General features: G+C 39.9%; 1 protein-coding gene across 1 annotated transcript in view; it reads right to left on the reverse strand.

Annotated features, from left to right (window-relative positions):
• The window catches only part of SYNPR (synaptoporin), a 320,562-nt gene that overhangs the window by 279,047 nt on the left and 16,953 nt on the right, over positions 1–24,562 (reverse strand). The gene's annotated exons all lie outside the window — the stretch shown is intronic.

Here is a 24,562-nt window from a genome sequence, read left to right on the forward strand (position 1 = left end):
CATCTCCTTGATGAGTTTCTCAAGGGTAGGGAAGATGTTGAGATCACTTCAAACTGTAACCTCAGGAGAGTGTTTAACCTCTCTGAGCCTTTGTTTCCTCATCTATAAAGTGGAAATAAGACCACGTGCCTGGAAACCTATGGAAAATCAATGAGTTAGAGAAAGCAAAGTGCCTAGCACGGTACCCAATCCATTTGTGACACTCCAGAGTGTAAGCCCATCTCCTCTGTTTACATGTGTTCATATCTCCAGCACGTACATTGTAGAACGCTCATGACAAACATTTATGGACAACGTTATGAAAACCCTATACTCCTCTAAGCACTGAATGCAGAGAATTGCTGTGTACTTCTCCAATCAGCGTCAGCTCTCATACTGCTCCATCAGGAAGATTTTCCTCATTCTGGCCAAGCAGGGACATTGCAAGAAGGCAACATCTCTCCTCACTTACTGTTGTAACAGACCTAATTGGGTTAGTAATAACAGTGGACTCCCTTGGTGACAGGCGAGCTGTAAACACACTAGAAAACAGCTACACTAAAAAACACACTAGAAAACACTTGAACTTTCTCGGAGCTGAGAACTGCTAATTCCCTGCCAGTCAGCCTGACATGGCTGCTTTTTGGCTGATCCCTTCAAGGGGAACTTCAGAAGGTTAAATGGGAGCTTTCTACTGTAGGGTGCAAGAAAACCTTCAGCTCATTTTATTCAAGGGGAGGTTTCTTCGCGTTCTGATTGGCTATCCATGTGAACAGGTGTGTATAAACATACGGAGAACTTTCATATGGGTACATGAAGCTAGAGATTTAGGCTCTCCTCCCTAAAAGAGGAGCAGAGAGTTTCTCCTTCCCTAGGTGATACTGAAGAATAAGTACCCACTATACACTAAGCAATGAACTGGGTATTCAAACTACAGAGCAAATAAAGCACAGTCCTCATTTTTAAGCCCCCACCAAAGTCACAGATTTGGACACACGTACTACTCATCCTTTAGGGGCTCAAAATTAATTTCTCCTTTATCTGTACCCACATATAACTTGACTTTCATAACCACTGTTAACAGTAATCATCGTACTCTATTCCAGAAATAGAAATGTATTCTTACGTAAACATTCGTCTCCACAATCCTCAACAAAGCAAGATTAGGGAGAGAATGAAACACACTTTCCTCTTTGCACTATTCTCCAGGACCCACATTTCTACAATAAAATACGGTTTACTTTTATACTAAGACTATAAAGAAAAAGTGCTATTGTATTTAAAGGTCAGAAATGCACTAAGCCTCTTGAAGTCATATTTTGACAAAATGAAAATGCTGTAATAAAATGTTGATATTTTCCAAAAATAAGTTCTAAAACATATAAAGTCTTTTCTATATTTGAAAGAAATATCTGGAGGGCATATACTTCAAAAATACAGTCTGAGTGGGGCGCCTGGGTGGCGCAGTCGGTTAAGCGTCCGACTTCAGCCAGGTCACGATCTCGCGGTCCGTGAGTTCGAGCCCCGCGTCAGGCTCTGGGCTGATGGCTCAGAGCCTGGAGCCTGTTTCAGATTCTGTGTCTCCCTCTCTCTCTGCCCCGCCCCCATTCATGCTCTGTCTCTCTCTGTCCCAAAAATAAATAAACGTTGAAAAAAAAAAAAAAATTTAAAAAAAAAAAAAATACAGTCTGAGTAATTAGGTTTTTCTGGGTTAAGTATCCAATCCATATCTAGCATGCTTTCCCAAGTAATACTCTTTGTTCTCCCTGCTTTTTCTGGAACACATGTTTTCTAGCACTATTAATGCTCCTGGCTTTTAACCTTAAAATATTGATTTAATCAAAGGAGGGGAAAAGAGAACCGGTTTTAGATTACAATTTCTTTGAAATGGCAAGAATTTCTGGAAAACTAAGTACTGTACCCTCATTTTACAGAGGAGGAAAACTAAGAACAAGGTCACAGAAGAAAACGCAGTGCTAAGATGAACATTTGTGTCTGCTTCTCAAAGTGATGCCGTTTCCATTCAGAAAGTCAGTAAACAAATTAGGAGCACAGTTCCCAAAAGGTGTAGATGAGCTGTTAGGGTTTTAAAAGTTCTGTTAAGCCAGTCAGTTAACAATGATGGTTGATTCACTCACTCACTCATTCACTAGGTACCTCCTAACTTACTGCCATGTGCCAGACAATTCTCTAAATTCTATGGACACCAGGCAGGGCAGGGACCTGTACGTGGACCCTGTCTTCCTGGTCAAGAGGTAGAGAAATATAGATTAAGTTCTTGGATTTCAAAGTTCTCTATAATGAGTTATTTATTTATTTTTTTTAACAAGGCATACCTTTATTATAGCACCGCAAGTTGAATACAGTTTTCTTCCACTTAATCTGCAAATATCTACTAAAAGGAACAGGAATATTTTCAGAATATATGGTAGCCATACATAAGATTATTTTCCTTCTACTTTAACTTGACATCCATTTTATTTAATTCTTTATTTTGAGAGAGAGAGAGAGAGAGAGCGCGTGTGAGCGCACAGGGGAGGGGTAGAGAGAGAGGGAGAGTCCCAAACTGGCTCTGTGGATGATCTCACCTTAAGATCACAACCTGAGCAAAAATCAGGAGTCAGACACTTAACCAAATGAGCCACCCAGGTGTCCCTTGACATATAATTTTTTTAATGTTTATTATTTTTGAGAGAGAGAGAGAGCATGAGCAGGGGAGGGGCAGAGAGAGGGAGACACAGAATCCAAAACTGGTTCCAGGCTCTGAGCTATCAACACACAGCCCAACATGGGGCTTGAACTCACGAACTATGAGATCATGACCTGAGCTGAAGTCAGACATTTAACTGACTGAGCTACCCAGATGCTCCTCCATTTTAAATAACCAAGGGTCGCTGTGCTGATGTCCCACTGACTCATTAAGTCTGCTTTAAGAATTTATAATTAAGAAATATAAAAAATGTGCATGAAGACATATTATCTATTTTTTTTTTAAGTTTATTTGTCTATTTTGAGAGAGACCAAGAGACAGTGCAAGTGGGGTAGGGGCAGAGAGACAGGGAGAATTCCAAGCAGGCTCTCTGTGGTCAGCGCAGAGCCTGATGTGGGGCTCAAACTCATGAAATTGTGAGATCACAAAGTGAGCCAAGGCTTACCCAAATGAGCCACCCAGGCACCCCAAGCTGTATTATCTTAAGATGTTCCCATGGGGCTCAGGTCATGATCCTAAGCTCCTGGTATTGAGCCCCACGTCAGGCTCCATACTGAGTGTGGAGCCTGCTTAAGATTCTCTATCTCCCTCTGCCCTGCTCGCTCTCGCACTCTCTCTCTCAAGGGGGGCCGGGGGGGGGGGAGATTTTCCCTATAGCATTATTTATAAGATAGTAAAGTGAAAACTTCATTTCCTTATGATTTAGAGATCCATTAAACTATTATATAGCAATATGTTAGAGCACCCTGCCATTAAAAAAAGTAATCTTAGAAAAATTCCCAATGACAAAATTTCACATTATGATATGTGAAAATACAAGGTTATAAAATAATATTTATAACATAATTCTAATTATGTAGGACATATATACACAGTATGGTCTAACAACAGGCATTATTTTTGGATGTTATAATTATGAGTGATGTTTATTTTCTGCTTTTTGTTTTTTTGTATTTTCCCAATTTTGACAACAATGGTTGCCATTTTAGTGATCAGGGGGGGAAAAAGCTGTCATTTAAATAAAAATTATAGCAATCTGCTTCCTATAATAAAAGTTATTTCAGTAAAAGCTACATTTCTGTAAAGGGAGATGCAAATGATGACCTAACCATTTAACTTCTTCATAATTCTTCAACTAAATGTTAGACAATACCCCATCAGCAACTGCTAGGTTGAGTACTGCATTACTGTATGCTAGCTGGACCACTGTAAAAAATGTAAATTACAGGGATTTCTTCCTTATTTAGTGACTGAATTACATGCCAGTGTTTATTTGAGACATCTTATAGATAAATAACAAGTGTTTTTCAAATATGATTTTCTTTGTTGACTTCAATACTGAAAATAGTTCTTACGTGTGTGGTGATAGAAATAACATGGCATTACAAAATAAAAATATTTTTCCAAACCCTAAATTCATAGTCTGTGAAAATCTGACATTTATGACGTCTTGCATCAGGCTGAAATAGGTCTTCACCCTGCAAAGCTTTATGTCAGCCAAAAGAAATTTCCGGTGTTATATTGTATGCATGAAATAAGGGCTATCTCATAAAAAAAAAATCTTCTGTATTTCTCACCACACAATTCAGAAAAAAGACTACATTCTTGTAAACATTAAAATGTCTATTCATATCTTCCTTTTCATGTGAACTTGTATATAAGGATTTCTATTAATTTTGAGAAGACTGTGCACCTTGTTCAAGAAGACCCAGACTGGAACCATGATGTCTTCAAGGCAATTCCACAAAGTTCAATCTCTAAATGTTTATAAGGTTGGCCCAGATAAAACATTAGGTCAGCTTTTCTTCAACTGAAATGGCTTTAAAAATTAGAAAGATACTCATTCATTCACTCACTCATTCAATCAATATATGGTAATAGTATTTGGTACTCTGCTAGGCTCTGAGTACACATTAGTGATTAAAACAGAGTTTCTGGCCTTACGAAGTTTCTACATTTGTGAGAGAGACAGAGAATGAACAATGGAACAAACCAGGAATCCAATAATGTCTATTGTGATCAGTGCTATGAAAGAAACAAGCATGGTTCTGGTGTAAAATCTATCGAGGTGAACAAGCATCCACAGAGACCATTAGAGAAGCTCTTGCAAAGAAAGGATATCTAAATGAAGATCTGAAGGACAGGAAGCAACATCCCTGGGAGGAGTGGAGAAAAGAACATTCTAGGAGCAGGAACAAGGGCAGGAGTCCTAAGGCAGGGAAGCAGTCAGTCTGTTCAAAGAACTGAGAGGCTATTGGTCCTGGAGTGGGTAGAGCTTTTGGGAGCTCTGTACCAAAGACTTGCATTGAGCCATGCCATGGTGGAAGAGGCAGGGATCCAGAGCACAAGTGGAAAGGTCAGGCATGAAAGAATAAGGAACATCGCTCATCATGTCAAGAAGGAAGGAGAAGAGGATGTGTGTGAACACTGTAAGTTAGCTAAGCAGGTCTGGCCACAGGAAGTGGAAGGAAATGCCTTTACTTTTATCTGGAAGTAAGAAATGAGTGCATCTGCTGACAGGGAAGGGAGAGATGGCTGTAACAGAAGTTTAAGGAGACGTGGTCCAGTTTGAAATAGCCCCTCTGAAGAACAGCGGGAAGAAAGAGAGAGAGCTGACTAAGGAAACAGAGACTGCTGGGTGGCACCTAGGTCTCAGTTTGTGGATTTACAGTTTTAATAACAGCAAATTAAGTCTTTGGTCAGCAGGTTACAGAATAGGAAGTACAGTTGACCTTACTTATGTAGAATCATATGCATATATCTTTGGGCACATAGGCAGAGAGAGATGTCTAGGAGAAAATTAACCAATATGTCAAGCACCATTGGTTTATGGGGTGAGTGATTCTGATGTATATTTTATTCTTTATTGTTTGAATTACTTAGTATGACTCATTTCATTGTTAGATTTATTTCATATTTGCACACCACTGGAATTTATCATACTGCCAATGGTGGGAGGCATTTAGAGAACTGCAGATTTTCTGTCTCAAAGGGATCATCTTGCCCTACTTTCTCCATTTAGTTAGTTAAATTTGAGAGAGAGAGTGCAAGGAAGGTAAAGGGGCAGAATGAGAGGGGCAAAGGGAGAGGGAGAGGGAGAGAGAAAGAGAGACAGAGACAGAGAGAGAGATCCCAAACAGGCTCTGTACTGAGCATGGAGCCCCCCCATTACTCCTTCCCCCAACATGGGGCTCGATCTCATGACCCTGGGATCATGACCTGAGTCGAAATCAAGAGTTAGACACTTAATGGACTAAGCCACCCAGGTGCCCCATACCTTCTTCTAAATCTGAGAAAAGTGAGGCCCAGAAAGAGCAAGTTCCTTTTTAAAAAGTCTTTTAAGGATTTAACTACAGAGATGGGTGGGTCCTAGGTGTCCTAACTCCTACCCAAGAGTCTTCCCTCTGCAAAATTCAGATATGGTATGAAATTTATTTATTTTTAAAAAATTTTTTAGGGGCGCCTGGGTGGCTTGGTCAGTTAAGCATCCGACTTCGGCTCAGGTCATGATCTCACGGTCCGTGAGTTCGAGCCCCGCGTCGGGCTCTGTGCTGACAGCTCAGAGCCTGGAGCCTGTTCGGATTCTTTGTCTCCCTCTCTCTCTGCTCCTCCCCTGTTCATGCTCTGTCTCTCTCTGTCTCAAAAATAAATAAACGTTGGGGCGCCTGGGTGGCGCAGTCGGTTAAGCGTTCGACTTCAGCCAGGTCACGATCTCGCAGTCCGTGAGTTCGAGCCCCGCGTCGGGCTCTGGGCTGATGGCTCAGAGCCTGGAGCCTGTTTCCGATTCTGTGTCTCCCTCTCTCTCTGCCCCTCCCCCGTTCATGCTCTGTCTCTCTCTGTCCCAAAAATAAATAAACATTGAAAAAAAAATTTTAAAAATAAATAAACGTTAAAAAATTTTTTTTAAATTTTTTTAGAGTATTAAATTTAAAATAACATATAGAAGACTGTCTTTAACCTGGGTGTTGAAGGCACTTTTTGGATAAAGACATATCCTGTTTGAGGATGATACTTCCACGTATGCATATATGTATATGTGTGTATGTATGTGTATGTGTGTATATATGTGTGTGCGTGTGTATGTATACGCGTACACATACATACACACACAACTTTGAATCTAGATTGCATACACACATTATCTATTTTTATCTTACAGATTGCATCTCTACAGATACCATATTGAGGACTTCTACAGAGAAGTCGATCAGATCATTTCTTTACCACTATCATCCCATGGATAGCCAGTGGTTGTCAGGTGCACAGATAAAATTTCTCAAACTGACAACTGAGATTCATAAAATACAATTACACCTAATTTCCTTTTATAGTGATGTGTTAAGGGGAGAACCAGAAGTTAATTAAAAACATGAAAAAAAGCAGAGACTTTTAAATAAAACAAAACAAAAATACTACCGCCTTCTCTTGCCTTCCTTCTGTTCCTTCATGCACATTCAACTTTACACATCTGATTTTTGAAAGAATGTGGGAAGACACCTGCATTAAATGGCATTTATGTATCTTCTAGATAGCCTTGAGCTAGCTAGAGGAGTTTGGAGTGAAGGGAACTCATCAGTGTCCCCTCTAATGCACTGGTCTTTACCAGTTTAACCCGAGGCAAGATACTCTCATGGTCTGAACACATCCCATGGGTCTCCTTCCTGATTTCTCTTAAAAAAACCCAGCTCTCCTTGTAAGCCCACTGCTTGTTCTAGAGCTGGAACATGGACCAAGCCTAAGCTGGCCAGTGTGCCACCAGTGGCCTCAAGATTGGCTCAGCATGGCACATGTCAGAGCCCGTGGGCCAGCATGAACCTTCTGCTGAGTCTTTAGAACAGAAGACTTGGACTTGAGAAGACACAAGCTGGGGGGGGGGGGGGGGGGGGCTGTAACAAGAATCAGTCTGAGAGGGAGCCAACACAAGTGAAAGCAGAGCTGAGAGACAAAAAACTATGAGGTTAAAATTATGAGGTTTCCATTTTTTGAAAGTCAATATTGTCAAATAATATTAAGTTCATACGGTTAAATCTAATCAATTTGGATGACCATGAGTTGAACTTCTGACCTGAAGCCAGTTCTAACCATGGACTTGTCAGACACATAAGCCAGTAGGTTCCCTTTTTTATAAGTAAGTGTAGATGTTACTACTTTTTTTTTAACTCGACAAAACAGAAAGAGTCCACCTTCTTCCTTAAAGTCAAGGTGTTCTGTGAAGAAACCAAATAAGTAAGAGACTGATGGAGAGAGATGAGATAGACTCCATCTCAACTCCATCAAAGGGACAAAGAAGTGGATCTAGGATGGTCGGGTTGGGGAGGAGCTGGGGCTGAGCCTTGGAGGTAGAGGGTGGGACAGGGAGAGGAGCTCTTCCCTAAACCCAGCTGGGCACTGGGTCTCTGCATGAGGAAACATTCACTCAGCAGAGCAGACCTAGGGGCTGGAGGTAGGTGGGTGCATAGAACAAAACTTTAAGGTATTGTCTATTGTCATACAAATCTCATCTTAGACAAAAATCTAGAAGAAGCCATCAGGCAGCAGAAGAAGGCCACTTATCTGTGTCTCATACACATTGCACAGGAGAGTCTAGGGCACCAGAGTCTCTATAGTTTGCAGGAGTGGACCACCCTGGAATGGAAAGAGTGGCAGAAAGAATCATTGAAGGAGATCTGCAGAAGTCTCTCCTTGAATATTCAGTAGAGAACTCATCAACACTTGTATGTGAGTGAGCTGCCCATGGAGGAGAGAGGACCACCTCAAAGATTAAAGGAAAGAGGATCTGATGCCTACACAGGGCTGGGAACTGTACCTGAGCCTGCTGGCGGGAGTGGAAAAGCTGGCAGGCATTGTATAGAAGACTCAGAAGTGTCTTGCCTCAGAACTGGGGAATAATTAGCCCTAGACCAAATATCTCTCTGGTTCTAACTAACAAATCCTAAAAGCAAGACCTCAAAGGATTAAACTGATTCCAAATAACTTAACCCATTGCCAGAATAAAGTTCAATAATATTTATAGAAAAAAAATCCATCATCAAACATGGTAAAATTCACAATATCTAGTATCCAAGCAAATATTACTAAACATGCAAACAGAATGGGAAATACAGTCCATGATGAAGAGAAAAATCTATTGAAATTGACAAAGAAGTGACACAGATGTTAGAATTAGCATACAGGGACATTGTAACAGCTGTAACACAGAAGATTAAAAAAAAAAAAAAAAAAGACTCAACCTGAACTTCTAGGGATGAAAACTGTAGTGTCTGAAATGAAAACTATATTTGATAGAATTAATGGCAGGTTAGAATTGTAGAAGGAAAGATTGGTCAATTTAAAGACATAGGAAGAGAAACAACCCAAAATGCAACACAGAATAAAGAATTTTATAATGGACAGAACATCAGTGATCTGTGGGACCTCTGCAAGAGCCTAACATAAGAATTGGAGTCCCCAGAGAAAGGAAGAACAGAAAAGAAAATTGGAGAATAATTGTTGAAAATGTTCCAGATTTGCTCAAAATTATAAACCCATGGATCTAAAAAGCTTCATGAAGTCCTATGCACAATAAACATGAAGGAAACTACGCCTAATATACACCACAATTAAGTTGCTCAAGTCATTACAAAGAGGAAAGTATTAAACACAGCCAGGGAGAAAAAACAAATTATGTAGAGAGGAAGGAGGATAAGGATTATGGAAATCTTCCAAAACAAGTGGAAGACAGTGGCACAATATCTTTGAAATGCTGAAAGCAAAAACCCTCACAACCTAGAATTTCATACACAGCAAAAATGTCTTTCAAAAAACAAAGATGACATAAAGACTTTTTCAGACAAAATGAAGCTGAAAACATTTATCACTAGCAGACCTGTGCCCCCCCCCCCACACACAATATTAAAGTCTTTCAAACAGAAGAGAAATGATACCAGAAAGAAATGTGGATCTATGCACAGGAATGAGAAGCACGACAAACGGTAATAATATCATTTATTATATGTCAATTACACCTCAATATAGTGCTAAAAAATAAAATACGTGTCAGTAAATAAAATTTGCCTAAGGAAATAGTTGTTGAAGATCTGTTATCTGTATGAAAACAACACTGATTGGATCGATTCCTTGTCCCAGAATGGCTTTCCAACTACAGTGAGATCAGAGAGATTACAGTGAGAGGCTCATGGGTGGCTCAGTTGGTTAAGCGTTCAACTTTGGCTCAGGTCACAATCTCATGCTTAGTGAGTTTGAGCCCTGCACTAGGGTCTTTGCTGTCAGCACAGAACCTGCTTCAGATTCTCTTTCCCCTTCTCTCTCTGTCCCTCCCCTGCTCATTCTCTCTCTCTCTCTCTCTCAAATAAATAAATAAATAAATAAATAAATAAAGAGGGACCACAGTGAAAAGCTCCAAAAATTAAAACACAACAAAAAATAGTTGCCTCTTTTATGTTTCAACTTAAATGCCAAAGCAAAATGAAGGATTTGGTTCTACTATTCCTCATATATGATGGATATTAAGATGCACTCTCTTCCTCTTCCTTAACATTTCCTAGGATTATTGAATATAATCTTCCTTTTCTGTGTCCTTCAAAGTCCTTTACTTTGGTAAAAATCCTTATTCATTATTTTCCCCTAATGTGAGCCAGATTAAAAGCTGTGAACTATGTCCTTCTCAAGTCTGATATCAGATCTCTATTAGTCTGTTAATACCAACTGCAATTAGACCAGAGTCTGTTTTTGGTTTTTTTTTTTTTTCTTGAAAGTGAACTTTCTAAATAGGTTCCCTCCTGGGAATCTTATCAACACAGGATTGTTGATGAGGACCACTTCATCTCCATGTGTGACCTCTTTTTAAGACAACTTAATATATGAAAATCAAAATTTAAAGAACTTGTAAATTGAGAGCTGACTGTCTGCATTAGAAAAGATTTTCATGAAGAATTCCTTCAACTTGAAAAAAAAATGATCAGACAGGGAGGCTGAGGTGAGGGGATGGCATGGAAAGGAAAGATCGTAAAACTGCTAGCTAACAGCTGAGGAAGCTGCTAATTAAAGGGCGGAGGAGGATGAAACATTTCTGAAATTATAATGTCAGTCAACGAGAAAATATGAATATATTAGTATACAACTTCTGGGGAAACATACATATAATGAATGAAGGAATTAAAGTAAATTCAGCACTTTGTTATTAGTAACCATTTTTTAATTTTTTTTAATCTTTATTTATTTTTTGAGAGAGAGAGAGAGGGAGACACAGAATCTGAAGCAGGCTCCAGGCTCTGAGCTGTCAGCACAGAGCCTGATGTGGGGCTCAAACTCACAAACTGCGAGATGATGACTTTAGCTGAAGCTGAAGTCGGGTGCTTAACTGATTTAGTCACCCAGGTGCCCCTAGTAACAATTTTTAAGGTGATTTTCCAAAAATAAAGTTGGTTTCAATAGAAAGCTCTTGTTTAAGAAGGTGGTGAAGGTGCTAGGAAAGGTAATACAGTGGTTATGAACTTGGATTGGAAGTCAGACTTCCTGACTTTGAATCCTGCCTCACTCATGTAACTTGTGTGGGGTCCCAGGTGAATTACTTAACCTTGGAGCCTCCATTTCCACATCTATAAAATGAAGACCTTAACAATATCTCCTCCTTTGTATGACTGGGAAAAGTAAGTTGGATAATGCAATATGCAACAATGGATAACGCACAAGATTACTTTAAATTCACACATACAGAAAGGGAGCATAATGAGAAACCCTACTAAAGAGAGATGCTTTCATTTAGCACAGAACCTTGCACAAAGTATTTAATATATGACAACTACTACTATTATTATCATCTAGAAACCTCCTCCAGTTATTCTGCGTCACCATGGAGAGTATAAATTTTATAGTTTAGGAGAATAAGCACAATAAAAATAATGACAGTTGAAAAGAAAACAATCCCTCCCTCACTTCCCTAGATGAACTGAATGAATTGCCTTCCTCAAGTCTAAACTGACTTGGTGTGAAATCCCTCATTAAAATCACCTGTCCCCAAAAAGCAGTCTTCCATTTGTATGAATCGATCTGATATTGGGCAAGGAAAACTGAATCATTTTCAAGGATGAGTGAGAGGGAGCTGTGATTGATTTCTTTGCATTTTGAAGTCCTAATTAAGCATATTGAGCTCCCTGCTACTTTGATCTTTATCGTTATAATGAACTCCTTGGCAAATTTTAACGGGCCATCTACAAATTAATTTTATATTGTTTTTCATCATTGGTAAATCTGACAGATGTTAAGTATATATAAGTGAAAGTCCCTAGGAACCTGTCAGTCTGCTCTGCCAGTGGGGAACCATCAGGTGCCAGAAAAAAAAGTCACCTGCCCTAGTGCAGAGTCCTATTTATAATGGCAACCTATTTAATGTTTCGAGAGTCAGGAACGCTGGATTGCGTTGAATTCAAACATACCGAAAGGGACCGTATTGAGAAACTTCACTGAAGAGAGACGCTTTCTCCCTTGCCCCAAAGGCTTGCTCCTCAGGGCTGCAGCAAGCTGGCACTTAAATCGACATTTCAAATCAAGGAGGCTGACATTCAATTATGAGATGAATAAGACAGCAGTCTTTGCCTCCAAGGATTTACAAAGGATATAGAAGGTGCAAATGTTATTCTTATAAAATATAGTAAAAGAAATCGTGCTTTGAGAATCCAAAGGTTCTCAGGACAATGGAGAAGAATATGAAAAGCTGTCTGGGATGGAGAAGGAGCATTTGCACTGGGCCTTGAATGTTGAGTTGGACATTGGCAGGAGGAGGTGCAGAAATCGGGGGTGAACAGGGCATTCTGGTGGCAGTGGTTATGGGAAGATGCTAAATGACCAATCATCTCAGTCTACCCAGCACTGAGGGGTTTCCCAGGACACAGGCCTTTCAGCATTGGGATGGGGAAATACCATGCCAAACTGGGGGGAGTTGTCATCCCAGGATACACAAGAAGGGCGGGAGCTGGTTCTGAGAGTATCTAACAGCTTAGTTTGACAAAGGACAGTCTCTGAGAGGTGATGTGTGAGTGAGTGACTGTATCTCAAAACCTAGGATGCTTGTTAAAAATAAAGATGCCTCAGCCCTACCCCTGATTTAATCAGAATATAGGCTGGTGGGGCCTAGGTGTATGTGTTTTAAACAAGTTCTCCGGGAGGTTATTAATCATCATATAGTTTGAAAACTACAGAGAATATAGGGTTTGTATAAGGGAAAAAAATCTGAAACACATCTCATATACTCATGACTTAAATACTCAACAAGCTTTCAGTTGTTTATAGTATAAGGAATTCTCTTTTTCCTGTCATAATACCGACAGGAAATACTGGTTATCAACTGCTTTGTAACAAAACAGCTCAAAAGTTAGCCACTTAAAACAACAAATATTTAGGGGCACCTGGGTGGCTCAGTGGGTTAAGCGTCTGATTCTTGATTTCAGCTCAGGTGATGCTTTCATGGTTTGTGAGTTCAAGCCCTGCGTTGGGCTCTGTGCGGACAGCATGGAGCCTGCTTGGGATTCTCTTTTTCTGCCCCTCTCCTGCTCTCTCGCTCTCTCTCTTAAAATAATGAAAAACAATAACAACAACACCAATAATTATCTACTACTTTTTGTAATTTCTGAAGGTCAGGAACCCAGAAGGGCTCAGCTGGATGGTTCTGGCTCAGGGTGTCTCATGATATTGCAGTCAACTGTCAGCTATGGCTACGGTCATCTCAAGGCTCAACTCCAGCTAGAGAGGTCATTCATGTGATTGTCTGAAGGCCTCATTTCTTCCCTGGCTGTTGGCTGAAGGCTTCTGATTCCTGCCTCCCAGGTCTCTCCATTGGGCAGACCAACTCAGGGAAGTGTGGGAGGGGGGGCTACACAAAGAAAGATGTGACTACCAAGGAGGTAGGGGTCAATGGAAGCCATCTTGGAGGCTACTCTTGTAATTCTTAAACTGGACCCATTATATAGATCTGGAGACTGAGGCTCAGAAAGAGTATAACTTTCCCCATCATTCTACAGGTAATGTTATGGCAGGATGGGGACCAAAATCAAGACCTACCTGATGTTTAACTTGTCCAAAACCTTGTAATCACTACACTAATCTTCTTCACAAAAAACATTGAATAAAAATTATCAAATGAACTCACATTTACTAAGACACTGATTTGTCTCATCACTAAACAATAAAATTATATATTTAATGTTAAATAAAATTAAATAACATAAATTTAATTTCCAGAAAGGTGAACCCTTCGTTATGAATCCTCTCCTTTTCTTCCAGTAAGATACATGTGATATTTTTATTGGGAAAAAAAAGGTGGTGGGGTAGAAGGGGGAGATTGTGATACGGATACTCCCAAGAGAAAGAAAATGTGGAGTATTTTGCATGAGTCATTCATACGATTCTCACTTGCGATATTTTTAAATCAGAGAATTCCAGCTGGGAGGCACTGAGAGAAAGACAAAATCTTTTAACAAGAAATAAAAAACTGCAGCATGCCCTGCAATTTAGAGGATCAATTCCCTTGTAAATTATGCCATTTCTCTGGATTGGTCTTTCCTTTGCTCTTAGTAATTCTGATATTGTTTAGAGAGGAAAACTACATCCAAATGACCAGGAACTTAAGATTTCTTTTACACACACACACACACACACACACACACACACACACACACACACACACACACAAACTCCTGTTTTTCTTATTCACCTGATTCTCAAGCTGATTGAAGGTCTTACTGTTTCAGGAGTTAGATTGGCCTTGGTGATGCCTTTTTGTCTCCCCTCAGTTCCCAAATGTTTTCCCCTGTTAGAGAACCCACTTGGAGAAAAGGATCTGCTAGAAGTCATTTACAATACAATATAAAATTAACCCAGCTGTTACTGTTTCTGAGAAAATTTGCCATTTAAACATTATCACTGACTGTGGAATGAACAGCTTTTTTGAACAGATCTAAACTAGGAAAAGAGTGCAGAAAAGCCATAAGCACTCTTTGGAGAATTCATGTGATGTTTCAAGGTTAAGTGGGAGCACGTTTTTATGTTGGATCAGTTTTACAGCCCTTGGTGACAGTATAGCTTTGCTCCTCAACTGCCCAGACATACCCATTGAGAGGGTTTAATTAATTACATGGGACTTCCTTGGGACATGAACCCTATGTCCCTTAATCCTCACAGTAGATCATGATGGACAGTGTCTCCAGATAATTCAGCTTTCCCTTGGTCAACTCAAAAGAACCACTCTGCTTTATGGGAGAACACCAGGTAACACCAAACAGTGGTGTGGCTTCTTTAAAAACCTCAGCAAAAATTGCTGGTAGAGTCTAAAAGATCATGTCTGTGAAGTGATAATGAATTTTTTAAAGGGGGAAATAAATGAAACTAAAGTCTACATTCAGTGTTTTCATAACTCTTGATAGCAGCTATCCTCTGTACTTACCAAGAGTCAACCCTGTCCTTAGTTTTTTACAGTTTAAAATTCCACGCTCACAATAAATATATGACGTAGGTATTTGTATCCCAATTTGATGCATAAGATTAAAAATTCTTCCACACTTGGAAGTGATTGAGCTCAAACCTGAACATGAATTTCTCTGGCTCCAGAGGATTAAATACCTTCTACAGATATAATGAGTTACCGCTTAGTAGGCATGCTCGCACAAAGGGCTCATATGCTATTTGATTTGCAACATCTGGCAAATTGGCTAAACAGATATTAATGAGTTTATTCTACATTTGAACACCTGCACAGTATGTACACTTGAAGCTTGTACATGGAACTGGTTTGTCCAGGATTTCACCAGTTAGTAAGTGGCCAAGACAGGACCCAGATCAAGGTCTTCTGAGGAATAAACTCAGGCTTCCTTCCCTCTACATCAACCTGCATTAAAGAGATGCTTGGACCAGGGCACCACGAACACAGCAGTGATGTTTACAAGTGGTAAGTTCATATAGAGTATTTTATTCTCAAGTTTTTTTCTGACTTCACAATTACAAGGTAGAATATCTCCAAAGCCAGTATTTCTACATGAATACTTTGCAAATTCTTATAACTAATAATCTTCACCTCTGGAAATATACATAAAATGCCTTCCTGTAACTCACTGTTAATTTCTAAGCTTGTTATGAGGACTACCCATTATATTTGTATCTAGAAAAACAACACACACACACACATATATATATATACACATATACATATATACAAACATATATGTATGTTTGTTTATTTTGACAGAGAGAATCTCAAGCAGACTCTAGACTCAGTGCTGAACCAGATGCAGGGCTCAATCCCACGACCCTGGGATCATGACCTGAGCTGAAATCAAGAGTCAGACATTTAACTGACTGAGGCTCCCCAGGGGTCCCTCCAAAATAGTTTTAAAGACACATTTGAAGAAAAGATGATAAATTATGCACATTTATTCAGCATGGCTGTTGAATACTATTGATGGTTTATTTCAATAATGAAAATAAACTCATTAAAATTTTGATAAAATATTCTCATTCACTGAAGAATGTAATATATCACATGCCTAGATAATTTGAAGACCATTGCAATAAAGCGGTATAGAGGAGAGTATAATCAACTCAGAGTCAGGCCCACTGAGATTTAAATCTTGTTCCTATAATTTAGTCACATGGCATTGGACATAATGGTATTTCCAAAATTCAGTCTCCTAATCTACAAAATAATGGCAACCTTTCAAGGAGTGATGAGGAAACATAAAGCCCCTCACATATTGCCTGCCATGAAGGAAATGCTCTAAAAGTGTTGTTTCCCTCCCACTAATCTATATGAATGATAAAAATAGGTTCCTGCGGCAAAATCCCAGTGTATGGTGGGAAACACCAGCCTAACTCAAGAGTGCATACAGGAAAGCCATGAGTCTTCCAATATAGAAGACATTTCTTTTATGAAAGTTCAAAGAAGTAAAGGAACAACCTGGGAGTTTGAGATGGTTCTAGAAGGATGGGTAAAATTTCAACAGAGGAGAAAATAATGAAACAAGGGATGTTGATGAAAAATGACATTCCAGGTGGAAAAATGACTAATTCATTTATTCATACATCCATTCATTTAGGAAATATTTGCATGCCTATCATGAAACAGGCACAGCTCTAGGTAATGGAATTGTAGAGGTGAAGTTGACAGACAAGCTCATCCTCATGGAGCATACATTCCAGTGAAGCTTATGTGTAACATTCGATATTAGAGTGAAGTTAATTCATTTGACATCAGGTGAGCATTTGAATCTTTTTGTGCTGTAGAGGGCAAGATGGGAACTTTACAAAATCCAGAAGTGTCAAGAAATGACATGAATTAATGCCATAAGCATACACCTGCTAGTTATTGCTAAGTTTCTACAGAGAATTTTCTAAAATAGTTCAGCTCTCCTCATTAAGTCATATGTATTTAAGCAAAACACTGCTGCAGAGAATTTAGAAGAATTGTATAAATTACAATATGTCATTTTCAGAAGATTCACATCGTAGCCTCAGGACAGAAAAATCTTACTTTGGTGAAGGAATATTATAGGAAATTTTAATTGTTCATATACTTCAGTACAAAAATATCTCTCAAAATAATGAATGCTGGTATGTGCATCAAACTCAATATGAGATGGCCAAACAATGTCCTGTATCTATTTCTTCCATACCAATCCAACTTAAAAAACAAAGGCTAAATACTTGTATTGGAGCCTGTTAAAGAAAACCACAAAATGGAATCCTTTTATACTAGGGTAAGTCACCAAACTAGTACTTAATACCTAACCTAACTACAGCATCAACTTACCCCAGAAATGTAGTTTTAGGGAATTTCCTGGTCTGCCTCAATGAAATAATCTGTCAGTCCCCTCCTCCACCCAAGGAAGATGAGGTAATCCACCTAAAAAAACCAAAAAACACCCTTGTCCTCATCCCTAAGGGAAGGTGACCTTGCCTCAAACAATCCTTTCTTTTGGTTTGCTAATAACTTCCTTACCCCACCCTCTTTCCTATAAAAACCTTCATTTTGTATAATTCCTCAGGCTCCTTTCTACTTGCTAGATGAGATGTGCCCATTCATGAATCATTGAATACAGCCAACTTGATCTTCAAATTTATTCAGTTGAATTTTGTTTTTTAACAAGACTTTTCTAGATTTTGTTGTATGGCTTGAGCTGTCTTTTAAGTCAGTCAATACTTACAAACATATGTCTTTTTAAGTGTAGATATTTAAAAATAAGCACTCAAAATTCACATTTTCTGAGGGCCCTCAATGTATATTAGGTACTATGCTAAGCGCATTTTGTTCATATACTTCAGTACAAAAATAAATTTCTCAAAATAATGAATGCCAGTATATGCATCAAATTCAGTATGAGGTGGCCAAACAATGTTCCATATCAATGTATATGAGGTCCTGTGCTAAGCACATTTCATACCTAAAGGTTATCCAAAACATCTAAATATCCAGATGTATTTCTCCAACTTGTCAGTGTAACACTACTGAAAAGAAAGTCTAGGTCTAAAAAACGCCAGATTAATAACAGAGCGTGAGGGGCGCCTGGGTGGCGCAGTTGGTTAAGCGTCCGACTTCAGCCAGGTCACGATCTCGCGGTCGGTGAGTTCGAGCCCCGCGTCAGGCTCTGGGCTGATGGCTCAGAGCCTGGAGCCTGTTTCCGATTCTGTGTCTCCGTCTCTCTGCCCCTCCCCCGTTCATGCTCTGTCTCTCTCTGTCCCAAAAAAATAATAAACGTTGAAAAAAAAAATTAAAAAAAAAAAAATAACAGAGCATGAAAGAATAATATTCCTATTTTTCCAACAAGGGAGCTGACACTCAAAGTGATTTAAGGTCCTATGGGGAAACAAAGATTCAGGCCTCAATTTTCAAATCTAGTTCTCTTTTCACTAAATCATATTCCACTGCATTGAATAAAAGGATTTCATAGAAACAGACCCCTCTACAGCTTTATTTGTCAATATGCTTTTTTTTTTTTTAATTTTTTTTTTTCAACGTTTATTTATTTTTTTGGGACAGAGAGAGACAGATCATGAACAGGGGAGGGGCAGAGAGAGGGAGACACAGAATCGGAAACAGGCTCCAGGCTCTGAGCCATCAGCCCAGAGCCTGATGCGGGGCTCGAACTCACGGACCGCGAGATCGTGACCTGGCTGAAGTCGGACGCTTAACCGACTGCGCCACCCAGGCGCCCCAATATGCTTTTTTATAAATGAGGTCTCTCTAGAGTAACATTCTTATCTTTGATCAGATTCCCTAGAGGCAGAACCTGAGAAAAAGATTTAGGTGCTCTTCATTTATTGGGGGTGTGCTCTTTAGGAAAAAGGAGAGAGAAGGAGGAGGAAGTGATCAAGGACATGATATCAGCTAGAAGTGAGCTACAGTCTACCCTCACCAAGGGCTCTGAAGTGTGAGTCATACCAAAAGTGGTCCCTCCTTGAGGGAAGGGAACCAGCCTCTTGTACCCTGTATTAGACAGTTAGTGGCTGTACGTTTCCCTACAGAGTTTAAGTTCCTGGGTGTGATGATTTCCACTCAGTCAAAGGTAATTCTCTAGAGAAACGGCAGCTCTGACCTGTTGGCAGTCAACATTCACAACAGCAGAGGGAGGAGGAGAGGGCTGTGCACTAGCTCGATAAAGGGATCTGGGCAGAGGACAGAGTCCACCATAATTGCTTGATCCTTAAAGCAACCTGAAGATTGGCACCAGGCTGGTGAATACCAGCACCATGACACTTTTTTTTTTTTTAACCAAAGCATTGGAATCAGCAGTTTTGTGCTGATGTAACCTTAGAATGAAGACATATAGATGGATGGATGGATGGATGGATGGATGGATGGATGGATGGATAGATGGTCAGGCAGACAGACAGAAAGGAAGAGAGAGTAGGATAGCAGAATTCAGCACCTTAAAATATGTCTCTTTGGCAAAGCATCATTTTAGGCTGATTATTTTAAAGAAACTGCAAACACAGGAGAAGCTCTGAAAACTGAGTAGAAGTTATTTTGTAAGAAACATTCACATTTATAAGAGAAATCTTCATTTGTAAGGGAGTACAGGAAGAGGATGATGAGCCAATCTCTAGAAACTCTTATCAGTGCAGAAGGCATGGATTTAAATCTGCATGAAAACCTTATCCGTGTTTTCTTTGCTTTTCCTGGCAACCTCCCATAACCAGCTCCCCATCCTCATCTTTTTTTTTTCTTGTCTTTAGCTGAAGATGGTATTTAAGGTAATGACTTCAGCCATTTTGGGAAGTTACTCAGTTTTCCTGGGTCTCTACTATGTATACAGTAGTTATACATGTGATTAGCTTTTGTCTGTTTTTCTCCTGTTAACCTCTTTCCTATCAACTTAATTCTTAGACCAGCCACAAGAACTTTGATAGGCAGGGAAAAATTTTTGTTCCCAACAATAGATAGATGCAACGTACCTTCCAGAATTCACACTCATAACTCCGAATACAAGTACATTTAAAAATTTTTTTTTTCAACGTTTATTTATTTTTGCGACAGAGAGAGACAGAGCATGAACGGGGGAGGGGCAGAGAGAGAGGGAGACACAGAATCGGAAACAGGCTCCAGGCTCTGAGCCATCAGCCCAGAGCCTGACGCGGGGCTCAAACTCGCGGATGGCAAGATCGTGACCTGGCTGAAGTCGGACGCTTAACCGACTGTGCCACCCAGGCGCCCCACAAGTACATTTTAAAAGGGGGCTCTGGGCAGTCAGAGTGGTTAAAACGAACAAATCAGGAGACTATAGATGCTGGTGAGGATGTGGAGAAATGGGAACCCTCCTGCACTGTTGGTGGGAATGCAAACTGGCGCAGCCACTCTGGAAAACAGTGTGGAGGCTCCTCAGAAAATTAAAAATAGATCTACCCTATGACCCAGCAATAGCACTGCTAGGAATTTACCCAAGGGATACAGGAGTGCTGATGCATAGGGGCACTTGTACCCCAATGTTTATAGCAGCACTTTCAACAATAGTCAAATTATGGAAAGAGCCTAAAAGTCCATCAACTGATGAATGGATAAAGAAGTTGTGCTTTATATATACAATGGAATACTACTTGGCAATGAGAAAGAATGAAATCTGGCCTTTGTAGCAACGTGGATGGAACTGGAGAGTTTATGCTAAGTGAAATAAGTCAGGCAGAGAAAGACAGATATCATATGTTTTCACTCTTATGTGGATCCTGAGAAATTTAACAGAAGACCAGGAGGAGGGGAAGGGGAAAAAAAAAGTCACAGAGAGGGAAGGAGGCAAACCATAAGAGACTCTTAAAAACTGAGAATAAACTGAGGGTTGATGGGGGGTGGGGGGGGAGGGGAAAGTGGGTGATGGGCATTGAGGAAGGCACCTGTTGGGGTGAGCACTGGGTGTTGTATGGAAACAAATTTGACAATAAATTTCATATTAGAAAATAAAATAAAAGGGGGCTCTGGGTAACAAATTTTATTAAATACTAATTGCCAAAGTAGAATTCAATCATTTGAAGCCAAGTCATAGTCCCTCTTTCCCCTGCCGCCCATTTCTGTTCACCCACTAGCTCTTCTCTGACAAGTTCTTCTGAAACTGGCAAAGAAACTTGGAAGAGTTAGCCAAAGGATATCCGAATCGCTCTTGAGCGCAGGTGAAAAACATATCCCGATTCTGCAATCAAGGACACTCAACATTTACTGCTAATTTTAATACCAATCTCCTCTAATGATTAATGAATTCAACGAAGCTGAAGACAAGACATGGAAGTACCTCATCCTGCTGCACAGGAGATAAGTCTGAAGATTAGTATCCCCAACATCTAAATGACTGTCACCACCCACAGAGATACCTCCTTTGTGCTAGTTTCTCAATTATCATGAAACCACTACCATCAGTCTCCTGGGGGTTTGTGATTCAGCTTTGATTATCAAATTCCTGGGACTGTGCTTCCTTATCAACTTTGCATTTTATCATACTTGAAAAAAGTTAGTATTAGTAAGGTCGAGGTAGCAACAATTTTCTCCCTACCCCACTGTTCCTTCATGAAGAATTTCTCCCCGCCCCCCCGCCAAAAAAAAGAAAAAAAAAACAAAAAAAAACTGGCTAGCCTTGTATACTACATGGTCCTGCCCCTCACCTCAGATCTAGCAACAGGACCCTTGGGTGAACCATGCCATAGGTGGAGCTGAGTCAACCATTTTCCCTCTCTCGAGAATTTATGCCAAGAGCAAAAGCGTTGGACACCTGAACTGTGAGGTCAGAATCGGGCTTTGGGCAGATATGTCTTCTTTGAACACACAAAAAAGCAAAGCAAGATATTTACAGTAGAAAGTCAGAGAAATGGAGCCAAGACACAAAGAGAAGCAAAGAGAAGGTACAACAATGGCTCAGCAGGATGACTCAGAAAAACACTTCCAGCTAATTTTCCAGCTCCCAGGGCTTTTTCCCTCTCCCTCTTCCTCAGGAGGCCTGACTTACCTCTTACCTTTTGATAAATCTTATACCTTCCTATTCTACTTTTTCTTTCTAAGCCAGTTTGAATGGGTTGTTCCTTGCAGTCAAATGACTTCTGTGTGATGATCTCTGATACACTGAAGAACCAGGATGGAATCTTTTTGTGGTTGTTGTTGCTATTATTTTTATTGTCATTATTAGCTCAGCCAAAGCAAAGGGGTGAATGCAGCAACATTTAAAGAATATGTGAAGAACATCTATTGTGTATCTTGTCAGAGACTGGTAAATCTCTCCTCAAGATCCATTCTATCTCTATTAGTAATGGTTTTGTCATGGAGGCAACATGCCCAGCTAGAAAGTACATTTCCCAGCTTTTTTTTTTCTTTTTTCTTTTTTTTTTTTTTTTTTTGCACACAGGGTAGCCAGGTGGTACAATTAGAGCCAACAGGTGTTCCACACTGGTCCCCAGAGTCTCCCCATGGGATTAACCTGCCGTTGCCAATAGTGGTAACATTTGAAATGTACTCTCTCTCTTGCCTTACTGTTCATTCTCATTTTTACTTCTCCACTCCCTTACCAGTGATTCCTAGGATTACCTCCCCAATAAACTACAGGAATCCTTCTCAGTCTGCTTTTGGGGAACAAAAGGAGTTAACAGGGGTTAACTTCCATAAAGCCACCCTTGACTAATGAGGGATGGACGCCAAGGGGTTACCGTTCTGTCCTTTTGTCCCCTGGGGGTAGAAAGTCCTGAGATGTATTTCATGAGGCTACTCAGGAAGCCCCATGAGTTTATGCAACAACCTCTCCCAAGGAGGACCAACTCTATAATGCGCCCTTCAATTATTTTGCCGCTATCTCCATTTCCCTCTCCTGGTCTCTCATGCCTGCTCCCTGGTATCACGTCCCAATACACTACCTTCAGAGATGCCACCTTTGACTTAGGTTTTGCACACAGGGGAATCAAACTAGGATTCTGCAAAACTAGGACACTTGGGCCATCTCTACAATTCCATATTCTCTCTGAGTGACTAAATGGGATGGGGTGTGTGATACCCACGGGATTGTACATTCCCAGTTCTTGTCCATATGGCTGACACCACCACCTCGACGCAGCTGTTCCACTGTCGCTGTCTTTAATCTGATTACCATTCTCTTATTCCTCTTCTATGTCCCCCTGAATGCTGATGGTACTGTTCATATGGCCACTGTCAAAACATTACCACACTACCTTGCTAATCGTAGAATAAATGTCTCAGCATGATTTCCTGCTAACTAAACCTTGAAGAAAATGTTTAATTTCTCTGTATCACATAATATTGAGCAGTCTTTGTAGTTTTTATCCTGCTTCCCAAATAAAATGCATAACCTCATTAAAAAATCCTAATATCCTGTGGGATATTCTTGCACTGACAAATTAATGCAAACTTTGACAACTGTCATCTTGCTTCATATCGGGGGCAAATAGGAAACTCTTTCATTTGTTTCATCTTTTTACTTCAATGTACAAAATGGATGTGTAAATGTAAAAAATTCATAAGCACATAAAAATAGGTAAAATGCATAAAAAGCATAAAGAACTGGTAAAATTTGGAGAATGTGCAGTCTAATAAATCTTTGCAAGTTGGTTTGAAAAACTCCTGGCGGTCAGCTTTATATGATGTGCACTAAACAATAAATGTAAAAATGAAATTTCTAAAGAGCAAAGCCACTTCACAATGAATATATTCTACTACCTAGCAGCCAGTCTCTATCTAAGTTATTTACTATAGTTCAACACAACCCCCTCCTTGTAAACCAGATGGATGGGCTAATTCTCACCTCTCTACCATATAAGGTAGTAACCACCAGCTATTTAAAGGTAAATTAATTAAAAATAAATAAAATTGAAAACACAGTTCTTTAGTTCCAAGCACTTAGTAGCTACATGTCGCTATTAGTGACGACTACATAGAACAGTGAAGATAAAAACCTCTCCATTATTGCAGAATGTTCTGTTGGACAGTCCTACTCTGCATAAATACCCAGAATCTTCTCCCATTAGGATTCATTCATTCATTGATTCCTTAAGCTATAAATAATTAAACTGTACTTTTTATGAACAGAATTCTTTGAGATTATACTGGTTGACTGAGAAATTCAGTTCTTCTCAATGCCTCACCAAGTACCCAAATCTGTATTACCAACTTCCCCTACATTGTTGTTGCATGTCAACTGGGGAGACCCCCAGCTCTCCTGGTGGCTTGACCCAGACTGTCCCAAAAGTGTCACCAAAGGTTCTTGGTTTTGACGTGAGAAAGAATTCAAGGACAGACACACAACACAGTGGATGAGTGACGCAAGCAGGAAAGTTTATTAACGCAAGAGTACACTCTCCAGAAGTGTGTGTGTGTGTGTGTGTGTGTGTGAGAGAGAGAGAGAGAGAGAGAGA

Source organism: Puma concolor, chromosome A2, assembly GCF_028749965.1.
Source record: "Puma concolor isolate L17-30 chromosome A2, mPumCon1.1.hap2, whole genome shotgun sequence".
In the NCBI taxonomy this organism is placed as follows: Eukaryota; Metazoa; Chordata; class Mammalia; order Carnivora; family Felidae; genus Puma; species Puma concolor.